Here is a 16,619-nt window from a genome sequence, read left to right as displayed (position 1 = left end):
GATAATTATTGGAAGTGTGTACACAGCTTTAAGATAACCATACATAGAGTTCTTTAAATTTCATTCACACAAATCATAGGTGACATAACCAAATTGCATATCAACAGGGGAAGGGCAATCGATCTAGCAAACCACAGAAACTGCTGTCAAGCAAGAACTTACACCCCATACACACTTCCTGAATAATGAAGCTCACCACTCCTGGACTGGCAATGGGTTAGAGCCACCACTCACCTCCAATGATAATAAACTTTGTATTGTCTCCTTCGGTAGGTCTACCTAAAATAAGAAAATGCATATTTATTTTTTTCTTTATACATTTTTACAATGACTAAGCCCCTTTTGCCATATGACAATTGTAACTCCCAATACTACAGCTCTTCTAGGAATTTACAAGCCATTTCAGTGTAAACAGTAAAAAAAAAAGCTGCCCCCACCTACACATCTGGTGGCTAATTTGTGGATTTCTCATCATTTCTGCCTCCCTGATAATGGTGAACCACTCACCAGAATACAAATGGGCAGGTTACAACTTTTTACTGCCCAAAAAATACCCCCAGTAGTGGTAACCTAAGCCACAGACTAACAAAATTCATCCATTGGCTTTACCACAGAAAAGAGTCATTGCCATCTATGTGCCTAAACAATCCTGCACCAATATTAACCACCCTAGCGCTAAACCCGACCTTGGTTCGGGTTAAAAAAAATTACAATTATTGATAAACTTACCTGGCCCCGCTGCGATCATCCAGCTTTGTCCTCCAGCGTCGATCCCCAGTGTCGGGTGCCTTCTCCGAAAAGAAGCTGGCCGGCTTCTTCTCTGTACGTAGCGCGTACGTGTCCCTCGGCGACGACGACGGCGCGTGTGCAGGAAATTCAAATTGAAACTCATTCAAACACATTTTGTATTGGATTGAATACAAACTCCTGTATCCAATCCAATACAAAATAAATACAAAGTATGTAATTGGTAAATTCAAACTCTCATTTTGTATTGGATTGGATACAGGAGTTTGTATTCAATCCAATACAAAATGAGAGTTTGAATTTTGTTCTAATTTTGTATTGGATTGAATACAAAGTCCTGCATCCAATCCAATACAAAATAATAGAAAATATATTTATGTGGTTTTGTCTATAGGGAGGTGTTTTAGAAAAATATATTACTATACAGTATACCGATACAAAATTATCGCATTTTCAGTATTTTTCATTTATTTATGTATTCCTATTTAAGCTGATTTTTGTGTCTTATTTAATTTTATTAAAAGTAATTTTTTTTTTTTTACATGATTGTGTGTTTCAAACATTTTTTATATTCATGATATCTACTAGAACCCTGTTCGGACATATTTCTGTAAGTTACAGGTCTACAATTTAAAAAAAAAAAATCATGAAAAACAGTGTACCGCTTTTGGAACAGAAATCAAGACATCAGTGTAACGCCCAGGTGGTTAAAAGACCATTGGGAATTAAAAGAAATAAATGTAAAAATACAAAACTTACTGCCAGAATTTCAATCTCTGTGTTCCTTTGTTGGAAGTTTGTTAAGGAAGTTTGAAGTTTTGAAAGAACCTGAAAATAAGACAGAAAACATTATTTTTCTAAAATGTAGAAGATCCAATGCTCTCATTGTATGTGAGTATACAGGGGAACTGGACATCTAGTCTGGTAAAAACAGTGAGGCTTCTATTCATAAATTTCTGAGAATGAGAGGGAGACATGGAAGCTGCTGTCAGCATGACATATTTTGTGGAATACTTGTCCTGGGGTTCTGTATTTACTAAACCCAGAGACAACCTCATTTTAAACGTAAAAAAAAGTTTATTTCAAGGAGACCCAACTTTTCTAGTTAACCTGCCCTAAATCAAGCACATCATTTTTGTTAGGTGTTCCTTCTTTTTTACTTTATTTTTTTTTGCGTATTCTTCTGCAGAGCTATAGAGATTCTATGATTTCATGTGTGACTTTCATGTGTTTCCCATCAAGAAAAAACAAAACATATTAAAAGTTTTATCTATATCCACGAGTCCCCCTCTTCCTCTATTTGTCATGTGCTCTGGGCCAGAGGGTATCTAAAATGAATTCAACCAGCACTTGTTGAAAGAAGAGTAATTTATTCTTTATTGAAAAAGAAAAAAAAGCCGCATTTGACTTATGCAATCTAGCGTTGGAACAAACTGTTCAGGTTAACCCCGGCTTAATCACTGTGCATATCAAACACAATGCACAGACACGTCTCAGTTTCAGAAAATTCAGAGCTGAATAATAGAACCTAATAATTTGCCTGCTCTGGATTTCTGCACACCCCAGCTCTTTGCCATGTTACTAATTAAGCCTGATTCACTCTTTCTTGCACCCTTTGTGGTTAAACAGCCAAAAGCAAGCAAATCAAAGCTTCATAATGGGAACAGAATTATAAACATGATGATAACATATGCTTATGTATTTCAATCCATCTGTCTTGCCCCGGGCACTGCTGATAAAAATTTTATTTTATATAGCCAGCTATTGTTTGTGAGCTGGTCCCTGTAAATCCCGTTTTAGGAAATTTTACTCTGTAGTTACATTTTATTTAAAGAAGAGTTCCTACAATACTAAGAAAAATAAAATTCTAAGTCCCTAGACAGAGCTGAGGCTTACCTGGGTTTCATATCGACGTCTCACACTGGCAGATAACCTTTCTGGAGCGATGACACTGACACTAGGGATTATGGCACTGCTGTGCAGCTCAAACTGACCTGTCAAAAGTATATAGAATGAGATAAATATAGAATAAAGGTCTGTATCCTACATGAGGCAGACAACAGGAATAACCCGAACGATTCTGTTTTTAATTTTACACCAGATGTACAATATATATCACACCATGGAGAGCCAAGCAAATGCATTGTGTGTGAGAGCTGCAGTCCAGCACATGGTATTTAAATCCTTGCTGTAATTTGTAGTTCAAAAAGAAGCAAACTTATAAAACTGTATAGGTAGCCTGACTGCATTACAATAATAAATTAGGAGGATTTAACTGGGCTTAACCTACTGACGTGTGCAGGCACCCGTGAACGGATATGGTGAATGGGTGATAATGCCTGTGGGTACTTTAAGCTTTTTTTCATATATAATTACGGGGGAATGTATGCAAAATTAAAGACCTCTTGCACAAACAGAAGGACGTGAAACTGATTTCAGATACAAGAGTATCACATTCCAATTGGCATATAAACCAGAGCAAAGATGTTTTTCCTGAAAACATAGAACTATTGATGCTGATGGGAGACAGTCTAAGCAGCCGTTCTTTACTTACTCTGTGAGCTGGAGAAAGAGCCTTTCACATTCTGACCAGACAGGGTATCCAACACCTCTCTATATATAAAAAGCAAAATATCCTTTATTATTGTCTCACAGACCCAGTGCAGTATTAATAATTGAAACAATCAAGCAAAGTTGGGTTCATTTTACAAGTTGCATATTTATAGGGAAATATTTTAGCTTAGGGGCCTTAAAATTCCCAAAATTGACTTTGCCTAAAATAATTATACACTACGATCCGATCATGTTAATTCAGTAGTTGCATATCAATTGACCAATCTGCATTTTATATCAGCCATGGGTAGTAGGGATCTCACGCTGGCTTTTAATATGTCAAGGTGACATTTCCATGAGAGTTCACAGTTAATAATAATGATAAAGTCCATAATCGTGTCACTAGCTGTCTATGGGGCTTACAATCTAAAGTCTCTACCATAGTCATATGTCATTAATGTAGTCTAAGGAGAATTTTTTTAAGTTTTTTAAACTAACTGTGTGTTTTTTTGGGATGTGGGAGGAAACTCATGCAGACACAGGGAAAACATACAAACTCCTTGAAGATAGCATCCTGGCCCGAAATACAAACCTGTGACCTAGTGCTGCAAAGGCCAGAGTGCTAACCTCTGAAACATTGAGCTGATTATGCACCCCACACCACAGTCTTACTATTCTTGCTGCAGTTCCTTTTAAAAGAAAGCTGCAAGGAAGGAAATTGCTCATCTCTTTTACCAAAAGTGCAAATTGCCTAGCTATCATGGTCAGTCACTTCGAAAGCAATGAGGACAGGGAACTAGAATGTTTAGGTTAGAAATTGAAGCCCCATTATTTCCTTTATTCTTTAGTAAACAGCTCAATGGTTAGCCCTCTGGCATTTGCAGTGCTGTGTCCCAGGTTTGAATCTCAACCAGGACAATATCTGCATGGAGTTTGCAGGTTCTCCTCGTGTTTGCATGGGTTTCCTCCAGGTACTCTGGATTCCTCCCACATTCCAAAAACATGCAGTTAGGTTGACTTCTCCTGAAAAATTTACCTTGGACTATATTAAAGACATATGACTATGGTAGATTGTGGTATTAGATTGTGAGCACCATTAAGGAACAGCTAGTGCCATGACTATGGACTTTGTAGAGCATTGTGTAATTTGTCAGCGCTATATAAATACTGTGTTATAATAATAAATTGACTGCTCATTAACAGTGTGTTGTAATAACAATAGCAGACTCAACTGTCACAAGGGCAAGGAACGTATTAGCTACCCTTTTCACTGTATATCAGTTATCAGTGGTCTGAAGGCTTTTCTGATAGGGCCGGATAGATACAAGGAGCCAAGTGACATAAAATAAAGCTTAGATCTAATCATTGGCAGTCATCGTAATCACAGGGAAACAACTGCTCATTGCAACCAGACCTGTTGCCTTATATAAAGAAAAGTTGATAAGGAAAGATGAAACCTGACAAAGTATTGTCCACTGCAGCCAATCAGGTATCATGGTTCCTTCAGTTAGATGAAGAAAAACTAATGTATTTCTATAGACAACAGACTCCTATTTCTGACTCCCTGTATCCTTAATTCCTACAGATGAGAACAGTATTCATCAAACCTGTTATTTCTCTCATCCAGCACTTTGATCCTTAGCTTCTGCAAAAGATGGTCTACCAGATCTGACTCCAGAATTCTCTTCTCACTCTGCCTTTCCTTTTCAAATGCCTTCAGCTGTTCAAACAGAAACAAAGTGGGTGTAATAATAATGATGTGTATTTAAATTGGCATGTGTGAGGACAGCTGCTATTGCTGAATCATTCCTGAGACAATTTCTGTGTATATGGCTCTATTTGCCCCAGAGTTTATAGAAAAACATTTCTGGTTTTAATATATAAAGCACATGCTTAGGGTTTTTATTAAAAAAAATAATAATTGTACAATCTCTGCAGTACCTGCAGCTTAAGAATGTAACACTGAAAGACTGTATGAGATGGAGCATATAGCAACTTTGCAATTGTGGGTGAAGTCTATTAATCTACGATATCAAGACAAAGATTACATGAATCTATCCAGGCTCAACAACACAAAAATACAATATAAAGCCATTTAAAATACAATACATACAAAATGTCTCGGGATACCCATAATGGTCCTAGATATTATACAATAGCATGTGATATAAATACTATAAAAAGCAACAATGTTACCCTAACTGACCACAGACTAGCACAGCCAATAATTATACAGTGCTGGTCAAAAGAAAGTTGCACTCACACTTTTTAAGATTTTTTTTTTTTTTAAGACTTGGACCACTGCATAAAGTCTTCTCCGGCACATCAGGTAGATTCCCAATAGAGTTAAGGTCCAGAATCTGTGGTGGTCATCCTATATGTGAAACTGATGTCACATGCATCCTGAACCACTCTCTCACAATCTGACCCCAATAAATCCTCGCATTGTCATCTTAGAATATGTCCGTACCATCAGGGAAAGAATCCAATGATGGAAAAACCTAATGCAATATTTAGGTGGTCAGCAGACCTCATTTTTTGGACACGTAGACCTGACCAACTAAAGCAAGCCAAGAACATCAGCACCCCACAGTTATGGGGACTCCAGCCTCTAACTGCTTACAGGACCTCCATCGCCTGCATACAGGACCTCCATTGAGCCCAAAGTGTACAACTATGTGCTTAAACACATAATATGCACAATAATTTTTTTTTTTTTTTTTTACATAAACGATCATGTGATTGTATTATTTTAATTCAAGTGGGTCTATTGTTGCCTTATTGTTCCTACCACTAACAAAAGAAGTCTTGCAGTGCTGCCATCAATGATCAAGCAATTATATTTTTATATAATTGTTTTATAATAAATATAAATTTATATTTATTACCCAGTTTCAGCTGCAGTGTAGGTCTTTGCAGTCTGTGCAGTTACAGAATATCTTAGAGCAAGAGGAGTAAGGAAAACCACAATTTAACCCCTTTCATCTTCTCTGATCCCAGCATCGGATTATAGGGCAGAATAAAGACGTGTATCAGATGATCACATTTCCATTTACCTCAATAGTGAAGTATGGATGACAATTTTGAGGCGGTGCTTGATATGCTCTGCTATTCTTTAGACACAACTAATCCTACTGAAATACACTTGCACTGTAGGCTGAAAAGGTAAAAAGCAGCATTGTGCACAGAGCTGTGTTCAAAAGGATGTGGATGGTGGGACTTTGTTACAGCTGCTAAAGCCAGATAAGAGGGTGGTGGGCACAAGCAGTGCATCTGTGGTGGCACCAGAGGCTCCGGGGAAACTATCAGTGACCCACAGCAATTGTAGGGGCCAAAAAATGACAATCATGCCAACACAAGCAAGAGCAACATCTTTGAATGATTTCTATGCTTCTAAAACACTTCTATGAACACACAAAAAAGGTAGATCTGATGCAAAACGGTGCTCAGTGTTTGTCTACGTTTTCGTTCTATTATCATCATCTTCAGATAGTTTGCAGTAATATATGATATTGCTGAGAACATTTTACACATCAATCAGATTTACCTTGACATGATTTCCTTCTTTATCGGAGACAATGGCCACATGTGTAATCCCAGATATCCTGCAATGCTCCTGCAGCTCATCCTGAGACTAAGACAGAAAAGAATTATTAGGAAGTACAAGTGTAGATCAATATGAGAACCTTGTCAAAGATTGGATTGAGAGAAGAGCTTCTACTACAAAATACATTACAGAAGCAATAGAGATCATTCACTGTATTATAGTCCTCATAGACAGATAAAAGTTATCATTGCCTAATCTGACTGGTAAGCCGTTTTCATCTCCGGATGCTATGTGACATCTGCAGATTCACCGCAGCTGCCTGCAAAATGTATTAACATGTCTGCTTTTCCAAAAGTCTGTCCCCTGCCAGCATTTGGTAGCAAAGGGCCCTCATTCTCTGTGTGAATGAAGTGGTCCCTCTGCTCAGGTACCTTGCCAAGTTTATTCTATAGGTCTAAAGGGTCTATATCAAAGCTTATGGCCCTGCTGCTTGGAGAGATCCAACTTAGCAGGGGGCAGTTTAGACCTCTGGTATCTATACTCCAATTGTAATCCCTTTGTTTTAGCAGATTTGAACTTGAAGTTCAGTAGGCCTTCAAAGACCAGTGGGTACCTTTTCTCCAAAAACTCCTTATTTATAGTAAGTAAACTGCAAAATTGTTTTGGGCTTGTTCGCAAGGTAATGAACTAGCATTCATTTTGTATTTTACAGCAGAATGGTCCCAGTTCTCAGTCTGTGCAGGTCCTCCAGTAGCTTCAAAAGGTGAAAGTGAACATTGTATTTACCTCAAACCAGTCGTACATTATCTCTGCAGTAATGCCTGCCGCCCATAGCTTCTGAATGATACCGGTCGCCCTGTTCACAGACATCTGCCCGGCGCTCACAACAAGCAAATCACAACTGCTGATCTGGGATATAAAAAATATAAAGTATTTATACATATGATATTGGGACAAATATTCTAAATCTGAAAGCTTTCATGAGTTAAAGTACGTGTAACAAACATTTTTTAGATTTAAATAAAACAGGGAAGGGTATTGGAGTTCCCCTCTTAGTCAGTGATCAGCAAAGCAGGTGTCCCCAATGAAGGATTTCTCCTTGCTTCAACATTTTGAACTTCCCCATTACTTTCTTTCTGGGTGACAATGGTCACCAGTACAAACAGAGGAGTAATATTCCCCAAGGGGGGCACAAACAGCAATACAAACTTGAAGATTTTACCTCTCTTCCACGCTATCCAAAATTTGAAAAAAAATAATAACGATAATAATTATAATAATAAAACAACTTACAAATATAGAAACATTGAATACTGTGCAGCTGGGAAGTAGTGATCCTACAGATTTAGTTATGGTTGCATTTATCCAACAGACCTCTATGTAATAAGCACTGCCCATTTCTCAGCATTAGCCCCTTCCAAAGATTGTGTATTGTAAAATGTGTGCTGGAAGCAATTGGTGGGCATTGGGAATGTTCAGAGTAACCCAACCATGTAATCATGTAAATAAACACCTATGGTACCTGCATTCCCTATTATAAATTTTATGTGTTTGTTATTAGCTTATTGTTTGTTATTATTGTTGTTATTGTAAAATATGTAGTCCACATAAAAACAAGTCCAGAATTAGGGTTGAGGCTTACACTTTCATCAGCAGTGGAGATAGCAGCCGATATCTTGTCTATAGCAATACTAACGCCAACAGCACATGGTAGTATGGCAGATCCAGTCTGAGGCCCCCGGAATTGGGAAATCTGAAAGACGACAATATATTATCAGTGTGCAAGACTACAACATCAAATTTCAATAATCATTGCAAAACATGCTAACAGTATCTTGAACTAACAGACCTTCTATCACTGGACCGTGCAAGGCTGGATCAAAATACTGCATCCATTAATCAATCAATAAGGTCAATTCACAAAGCTCTCTAATTTAGTCATGTGACTGCAATTTTACAATTTTGAACTAAGCTGAAAATTAGTAAACCTCCCCAGTGGGGCTCCAATGTTATAATTGAAGGAAAATTACACATCCCCCAATCAATTTAAAATAAAAACCATTAAGGACAGAGATTACATAGAAAATTAACATGGGGTTTAACATGACAGCCAGAAAACTGGTTTCTTTAGAAATAGTTGTGGTTGTGGATGGAATAGTCAAGGGTTAGAACCTCCACCAGGTTGTCACTGAAAGTTACAGGGAATTTTAATGAGATTTTGGAAATAGTGCAAATATTCTGTTACTTATATAAATAAAAACGGTAGGAAAGTTTGTTCTGCGTTGTATAAATATCATTGTTCCTTATTCCTGAAGGCTGGAAAGTCAGTGAAGTGTAAACAACACATGATAATAAGCACATGCTCCTATGATGTGCTCAGTGTCACCTTGTAAAGACAAGGGATTATTTGCTCGCCAGCTGTACGCACTGCCCAGTCTTCCCGCAACTCTCCATTACACAACACTTACCAGATGGTCATATCTTCCCCCAGCTGCCAGGATCTCAGGGATGGTCCTCTGCCGGCGTTTGATAAATGCCACAAATTGAAAAACAATCCCATTGTGCTGCTGCATCTTGTACACCAGGCCAAAATTCACCACCACCTAAAAGAAACAGACAGATTTTGAAAGAGGAGAGCATGATAAAATCAAAACTTGTAGCATGGGGCAGTAAGAGAAATGGAGCACTCATTTATTTAGAGGGTAAGTGCTTGTCTCAGGGTAAGCTGGGTAAAAACAAGCATTTCTCTCTAGGGCCACAAAAGGTTAAGATGTGTGGTTATGCTAATCATGTGCAATAAGCCATCACCATCTTAACTCATTGACTATGCTGCTTCCATGCTTAGGCAAAAATGTTTGAACAGTAACTATTTTAAAGGTGTAAGTCAACAGGTATTGTTTACCTGTGTTTAATGTGCAATTGGAGTGAATGGCAAATGCAGAAAAATTCAGCTGACCTTCAGAAGTGCACATGGTAGTGCAGAGGCTGCATTTGACCTAGTTTGCGCTGAGTTTCTTTGGGCACAGCATGTCCTATTGAGGTCTTATTGAACTGCAGCCTAAGCAGGTCAAACACAGTCTTTGATTTGAATCCTGTGTATGCCATTCAAGCACATGTAATTGTATTGTTTTTAGCAAATGCAGCATTTGAAAAGAACGACTGTCAACATGAGCCCCAGTGGCGTTTATAAACCATTAAGACGTCCCATACTCCACATTTAGGATTGAAGTAATGGAAAGGGTGAGAGAAAAGTATGGTTACATGGGTATACTCATAAGAGCCTGTTAATCGATAACCCACTTGAAGTCGTATTCCAAAGAAACTCCTAAATGAACATTCTTAAAGTGTAACTTTGTGCAAAATCAACGGCGACAGATGACAGCATGTACTATGTATGGTATGTTTTACACTCCTAATAGGCTTCTGCTGCCCTGATATCTTCAAAAACAGCATGGAGGCTTGCAGGGTCCGAGCCACAAAACCAGCATTGTAGTGAAAAAGGCAAATATCTAATGTAAATTCAGGTTTACACAGGAGCTCCCATAAACTGAGGAATATCAGACTTTTTATTACAGAGCACATTTTATGAAAATCTTGGAAATCTCCAAGGAACCAATTAAAGCAACATATAATTTAGAGAATATCAGATCATAAGGCTACTTCTGATTAGATCTCCTTTCCCAACAAACACTTTTTAAATTATGAACTGTATAATCAGTCACAAGGTACCTCAAGTAACCCTGTACTCAAAGACATATGGAAAAATGTTGAGTATAGTTTGGCATGCAATTCACAAGACATGACATATTTGGCATCTTTTTACCCATCTTTGTTGTCCAAAAAAATTGGTTTTGGGGAACATTTTTTTTTAAATAAAGTTTTTATAGAATATTGGTGTGAAAAGCAGTTGCACAAATATCAAGCAACCCTAAAATATGCATTAGCATTTACTTTCTCAGGTTCTCCCCTTTCAGCAAATATATCAGTCATCAATATGTGTTTTATTTCTCAGTGCAGATTAACAAAAGAATGCTGTGATAGGACACTATCCCATTTTTGGTATTGGATGTTTATGTGTCATGAGAGTAAAAGGCTTCCTAGTTTCAGCAGATTCTCACCTGAAGCTTAATGCCCAGCTTCTTAACTAGTCCAATGATTTCCTCCAGGTCTTTCAGGCCTTGCTTTGCCAGGACACCAACCCCTGATTTCTGCTTTGTCAGAGAGGCCATCATTGACTCCAGCTCGGAAAGCTCACCCTTCTGCTCAATAAACTTATAAAGTCGATTCAACTGGAACTGAAAGAATAAACATTAAAAATGAAATATCAGTAATGTTTTATGGATGGTTGAACTGCAGCAAAAAACAGTATCATAGTTAAATCCCCATATATCATTACTAGTCACTGGTCACTGCTAAAGCCACACTAATGAATAGGAAGCCTATATTAGGTTTTATGTATAGCACCTTTTTCTATAAGGTCAAATTAGTTAGTACCTAGCTTGGTAGCTGCTTTATTCAACACTGTATTAAAACAACTAAAGCTTGCAGAACCCGACAGCAAAGATGTAGTGCTGTGATGTCTTGTAGGAACCAGAGGGCTCCCCTTGATAAAAGAATGAATGTAAATATTCAGTTCATCTAAGATCCCCTTAAACATCATTAAGGCTTGGTCTACACGGACATTTTAAAAACGCATGTAAACGTTCCTACTGGAATTGGAATGCATGGGAAATTCAAACATGGGCTTTTAAAGCCTCAGGTTAAACGCTGGGAAAAAACGTCCATGTAGAGCAGGGGTCGGCAAACTTTTTGCACTACTAGGCCATTTCAGGCACACTAGGCCAGAAGAAACAAGGTGTCCAAGGAAAGTTTTTTTCCAACTGTGACTGCAAGCAAACAGCCTTAGTCGTACGCGGTGTAGTCTCTGTACGCATGCTTGGCATCGAAATGCCCCTTGAGAAATTCAACTGCTTGAAAGTGGTGTTGGTGTCGTTGCACACTAAAACACAGGGCTTTGTTGACGCGTTGGACAAAGAATAATTTGTCAGTCAATTCGTAGTTGAAGACACGACGTTCGAGGTCAACCTTCCGGAGACTGGTAGCTGCACCTTGCTTCTGCTCTTTACTCATAGTAATTGGGGGTACTGTGCGGGAACTCAATGATATCGCAATAACCCGACAATTCAATTAGGCCGGAACCAACAATAAGTAATTAAGGGGGCATTAGGCTGGACTGGAATACTGGCTAGGCCGTATCCGGCATAAAGACCCGAGTTTGCCTACCTCTGGTGTAGACTAAGCCTACGGGAGACAATGCAAGCACAGTATCTCATATCTCCCAACTAGTCAGTTAAGTCAGATTGCTTTTAATGAACTCTGCACAATTATTATATAGGGTCTGTATGAATAAAAATTTGGTCTAATTTTGATGTTAATTACTGTTAGGTGTATTGGTTAGCTACAGGGTAAAATAAACCTGAAGAGGGGGTATGGGCACTCCCGCATTAAAATGTTCCTGGAAAATGATAAAACAAGCCCCCACTAACTTTTGTAGTAGCAATAATTGAGTTGCAATTCATCCTCTAAGTTCAGGGAAGAAACAATGAAGCCACCCATGTCCTCCTCTTAGCAGCTCACCACCCATGCCAGATTCTTGGCAGTCTAGCAAGTTCCAAATACAGCATGTGCTCTGAGAGAGAAGGGCAGTATGAGTTGAGCAATACCTATTTCAGTGCTTCTGTGAATTTTGAGGTTGGATTGCTTCACAGTGCCTTGAACTCCTAACTGGAGGTTAGTGAGGGCACATTTAAAGATGATGTTACTTTTTCTTAAGATAATGTTAATATTTAAATATACACAGCCTAGCCACCTGTTCATGGGTTTGATTGAGATTCTGAGTTTGGTTATTAGATTAGTTCAGGGTTAACACTGTTTTCAGAAGATTGGTAGAATTATAAAAGGAACAGAACCTTTACAAACATAAGAGGACTCTATAGACACAGCAGAGGGGTAGTTAATGTGTTAGGCTGAGGTTAAAACGTAAAAACGTTAAAAAGTAGGATTCTATTGAAAGTACAAATAATTTTGTTTTCAGATGTGTTAAGTTATAACACATTCTGCACATGTAATCTGCTCATCACATCAACCAAACCAATATTCAACATCTAAAAACAAATGTACTGAAACGCATCTTTGATTGTGTTAGTTAAAAAATATTTATAACTACAAGCAAGGCCACCGAACAAGGACAGTGAACCTAATCTCTGAACACACTGCAAATAATGTACAGCTGCTTACTCCAAAGTGTTGTTCCTTTTGGTCTTTATATAGATAAATATAAGATTTAAATAAATATAAAATGGAAAACATTTTGTCATAACTGTTCTGTAAATTAATACAATAGCTGTGGAGGATGTCCAGAATGCCTACGGTGCTCCGTACAATTCCTGTCTTACGGTAATAGCCCTCCCAGTATCCTCTCTTGGACCACAGAACAATCTATGAATCTGATATTCCCTCAATATCCCCCATGGGAATCAAATGTACTTACATTGTTCTGGGAAAGAGAGAGGTTGCAAAATTTGGCTTCCACTTCTCTTTTGGTGAGTTTTTCAATCTAGTGGGAAAATAAAAGTAATATTCAGTTAAAATACGGTACACAAAACTCATGAAAGTACAGACTATGAAAAACCAGGATTGGATTATATTGGATTTGTAAAAAGAAGATCATTTATGTATGAGACAGCAGGAGAGCACATGACATCTAAACACGATGGCACCTGACTTATAATATCAGGGCCTTTCCCTAAAGTTGAACTAAAGTCCCACTTTGAACTTTCTCGTGCATATGCTGGTAATGGATAACTCCCATGCACCTTCTTTCTTTTTTTTTTTTTAACAATCTAACAAATATACATGTATACTGGCAGCCAGCCCCTGGAAGTTGTGTATACAGGCATTTGTTAAGCTACATACACATGTGCAATAATTGTTGTAAGAAAACGAATCACTAACGTCAGATCAATGATTATGAGCGATTTTTTTGAACAATCGTATTTTGCACAATTCTGTACATGCTGTAACGATACGATCATTCAAATATAATGCACCAATAATGTACAAACTCTGGATACGATCATTTGAACGATGCAGGAAGTGACATGTAAAGAAGAAAGGGTACTGCAAAACAATCCACCAGCACTGAACGACCGAACACACAAAAGATTGGGAACAAACGTTGCCCAATCAGATCCGCCAGGACGGTCGTTCGTTTCCAGCAACAATCCTCATCGGCATCGTTGTTCTTTTTTTTTTTTTTTTTTTTTTTTAACAATCTAACAAATATACATGTATACTGGCAGCCAACCCCTGGAAGTTGTGTATACAGGCATTTGTTAAGCTACATACACATGTGCAATAATTGTTGTAAGAAAACGAATCACTAACGTCAGATCAACGATTATGAGCGATTTTTTTGAACAATCGCATTTTGCACAATTCTGTACATGCTGTAACGATACGATCGTTCAAATATAATGCACCAATAATGTACAAGCTCTGGATACGATCATTTGAACGATGCAGGAAGTGACATGTAAAGAAGAAAGGGTACTGCAAAACAATCCACCAGCACTGAACAACCGAACACACAAAAGATTGGGAACAAACGTTGCCCAATCAGATCCGCCAGGACGGTCGTTCGTTTCCAGCAACAATCCTCATCGGCATCGTTGTGCACTTTTTTGTTATTGATTATCGGACAAACGGACATTAGTCGTTCGTTTCCAGGGATAATTTTTGCACGTGTGTACGCAGCTTTACACTTATAACATTCATTGCGGTTTACAATATAAGAATGCAAGCAAAAGCTGAAAGTTAATGTAGCAAAATGCAATTACTAAAGCAATACAGTTAAAGAAACAGGATGTCAACTTATTAATAAAGTAATTAATAGGAAACAAATGACTTATTTTTACATGGTATACTTTATATTCCAAATAAACACCACACAATGAATGCAAGGGATTTTATTTATTTACTAGTTGTTACAGAGAGAGCGCTGACATCTTACCCAGCACTTTACAAACTACAAAGTTATGTCCCTAACTGTACCTCAAAGTGGCTCACAATCTAATATCGTCACCATATTCATATGTTACTAACAAAGTCGGAGGTCAATTTAGAAGGTAAGTCAATTGACTAACTGCATGTATTTGGAATGTGGGAGGAAACCCATGCAAACAAGGGGGAGAAAATAAAAACTACTTACAGATGTTGCCCTGGCCCAGATTTGAGCCTTGGACCTAACACTGTAAAGACCACAGTGCTAGCCATTAAGAGTGTTAGCCATGTACACAGGTTGTAAGGCAATTACAATATGATTTTGAGCTGACTTTCATTTAATTTGCTTTAAACCTGATTTTGATTTCCTTCTAAGATGCAGAGTTGATTCAGCAAATATTCAGTCTACATATACACTCACATTACCTTGTTTATAAAAAAGAAAATATGTTAGAAGCTGACAAAAAGCCAATTATATACAAGTACACAATCCTTTACCACAACATGTTATTTTGAGGTTTCTTTAAAAAATAGTATAATAAAAAATATACTGTAAATATCATCATACAGCAGTGCATAATATGTTGGTGTTTTTATATAAATACAAGTTAATTATACTATTACTATAATTTTATTTTGATTGGTATAACAACTAATGGTATAACTAATTGGTAAGGCAAAAGATATGGTTACTGATTGCTATAGTTGGTTGGGAAGAAGCTGCTGTTTTACCACCAAGCGTTACAGGGTAACTGTGAACACTTACCATGGCATCATACAGAATATTGTACACTTGGATAAGCTTGTCTTCTGGCACACCACAGTGGAGGAGGATGGCTTTCAATAAGGATGTGTGGTTTAAATAAATACTGTAATTTCTTTCCTGCAATATGAAATTTAATTGTCATGCACCAAATCATTCTTTATCACAAATAAATAAATAAATAAATAAATGACACATAGATAGGGAGCTTCCAAATCTGCAGGGCTACAGACAGGCCTGGAGTCTGAACCTGTGGCCAGATGGATAGTCATTAATCCGCATGGAGCAGTATCAATAGGTATGAGAAAGAAAAAACAGATTCTAGTTTCATTGATGGATTAAGCATAATGGGATAGCTGAGGTATGTAACTGGTTTCTGCAAAATGATCAGCCAATGCTGGTTTGAGGCCGTATAGGGTGTACATGAGATTTTAGCTTTCATTGCAAAATATGTGATCGCTTCCGATATTTATTCAGTTTCCTAAACATAGTCATGTAGATTTAAAAGGTCAGCCAGTTTACTTACATTGTTCATTCTGAGCCCTTTTTGTACCCCTTAATGTTCCCTTATATTGTATTCCTTGTCTATAATGCTCTTTCTTTTCTTGTTTCTTTTTTATTATTCTGTAAAGATGTATTTGTTCAATAAAAATTAATTTTTAGCAAGTTAAGGAATATTTTAGTCATTAGTAGAACTGAATTTAATTCAGGCTAAAGCCAAGGCACTGTTCTACAAATTACCCCCCTCCCCCATATCCATAAATATATTGCACCAGGATCAGAATCTTGCCTTCATTTAGATTACTTAGACACTGTCCTAACAAGACGACTGGATTTTTCTAAAATAGGGAGGTGTGAAAGGGGGTCAATGAATATTAGCAGTTCACTTTTCATTGCACAAAGATGTGTTTCTGCAGTTTCAGCAGTGTTCTCAGGTTACCTCCATCC

This window comes from Pyxicephalus adspersus, chromosome 12 (genome assembly GCF_032062135.1).
Source record: "Pyxicephalus adspersus chromosome 12, UCB_Pads_2.0, whole genome shotgun sequence".
NCBI lineage: Eukaryota > Metazoa > Chordata > Amphibia > Anura > Pyxicephalidae > Pyxicephalus > Pyxicephalus adspersus.
Note: the sequence above shows the minus strand (reverse complement) of the source record.